Source organism: Rhagoletis pomonella, unplaced genomic scaffold (assembly GCF_013731165.1).
Source record: "Rhagoletis pomonella isolate Grant_MI unplaced genomic scaffold, Rhpom_1.0 Rhpom_scaffold_00009, whole genome shotgun sequence".
NCBI classification, from domain to species: domain Eukaryota; kingdom Metazoa; phylum Arthropoda; class Insecta; order Diptera; family Tephritidae; genus Rhagoletis; species Rhagoletis pomonella.
Window position 1 is genome coordinate 25,186,200 of NW_023458563.1, and position 2,226 is coordinate 25,188,425.

The window sequence follows — 2,226 nt, forward strand, 5'->3', positions numbered from 1 at the left end:
CTTCTCAATCACCAACTGTGCGCTCGTTGTTTTGACCGTAATTGCTTCTATCCACTTCGAATATGAGTCAAATACAATTAAAATTTGCCGACCTTCTAATGTACAAAAATCGATGTGAAGTCTTTCAAAAGGATACGTTGCTTTGGGCCAACTCGACAAATTGGAGGGTTTTGTATCTTGCATAGTTTGATATACAGCACAATGCTTCGAAAACTCTTCGATCTCCTTGTCAATGTTCGGCCACCATACGTATGTGCGAGCTAGGGCTTTGCTTCGAACTACCCCTGTATGTTGATCGTGTAGCATCTCTAAAATTGTTCGCCTCAAAGGCTCTGGTATCACCACACGCTCGCTATAGAATAGACAACCACTCTCTGTGGCCAACGACACTCTTTTAGTGTAATAAGCTTTTATATCCGGTGTTAACTTCCTTGGCCACTTGTTCGTACTTACGCAATCCATCACCTGTGAGAGCGTGGCATCTTTCCCCATGTTGTAATTAATATCGTTCAACGTAAATGGGAATTGGGACACTTTTAAAACATTGCTGCTGTCGGCTTCTACTTCCATGCTATTTTTGTTGGTAGTCTGGATAAGGCATCTGCGTTCGCCATTTCTTTGGCCTTCTTATATTTTATTTCGTATGAGTACATGGACAAGGAAACAGCCCACCGTTGAAGACTACTAGCCGCTACTCCTCCAAATATTGCTCTTAATGGCTGATGATCACAATGAATTGTAAATTGTATACCATATATATATTTATGAAACTTCTTGACGGCGAAAATGATGGCCAAAGCTTCTCTATGTAGTTGTGAATAGTTTCTTTCCGCAGCACTGAGAGTACTCGATACAAACATTACTGGTCTTTCAATGCCGTCCACCATGTGAGATAAAACTCATTTGCATTTATCGAAATTGACCCGCACATTGTACTCCAACAACCGGTCTAGTACTTTGGTAACATTTTCCTGACATTCATCTTCCGTTTCACCTCCGACCAATATATCATCGAAGTATACAAGGACTTTTTTAACCCTCTTAATATTCGGTCAATTACAGAACAAAATATCTGCGGTGCAGTTTTAAGCCCAAAGACTAATCGTGTAAATTGGAATAATCCAATATGAGTGTTGACGGTTAGCAGCTCTCTTGAACGCTCTGAAATAGCCACCTGTAAATAACCCCTGTCAGGTCTAGTTTTGTGAATATTCTCCATCCGCTCATCGACGATAAGATGTCATCTACCCGAGGTATTGCGCTGTATTCCATTTCCACAAATTTATTAATGGTTCGCTTGCAGTTTACACATAGACGAATAGATCCGCCCCCGTTGTTCACAATTACTAGCGGGCTTGCCCAATTGCTGCGCTTTACAGGTACCAATACTTTCTCTTCACATAGTCGCTCAATCTCAGCTTCTACTTTCGCTTTTATACCATAGGGCACCGTGTTTGACTTGCAAAAAATCGGATACGCATCGTCTTTGAGTATAATTTCCGCTTTAAAATCTCTAATTACAGAATCATTTGATTTAAAAAAATCGTATTGTACTTGTTTAATAATTCAAGTTTATTTATATTCATATCAGCCAGGTTTGCATCGGTCTTATCATCGGTAATAATTGATGAAGAACATTTTTCATTGTTTAAACATAATCTCTAGCCAATTGCGGCCTAATAAAGGTTGAAAATATTTTTTAGTGTTTAACACTACTAATTCTAGTTCAAAGTTTTCGTTTCCATATTTCACATTTGTTAAAAATTGTCCAATTGTCTTTACATTTTCTCCTGATATTAATTTGAAAACTTTATTTTCACAAATCATCTTTTTCCTAGAAAAATGCTTACAATAATCAATTTTATGAATAACTGAGGCGCATGCCCCTGTATCAATTTCAAACTCCATAGTTTCATTATCAACGCCCAATAAGATTTTCAGAGGGTTCATTTTGGATACCATTATATTTTTTATATTGTTTATTACCTCATCTTGTATTTCTTCATTGCTTTCAGTTTCGTCCTCAAATTTTTTTACTCTACCTCTATAATTTCGCTCTTTACAAAACCTTTGTATGTGGCCTTCCTTCCAACATTGATAGCAAATTACCTTTCTGCGTTCCTTGCTTGCTCCAACTCTTACCCTTTCTCCGCCATACCTGTCACTCACCTGTCGGGCTCCACCACCCCTTGCTCGCGCCTGCCAACGATCTCTGCTCTCTCTCTT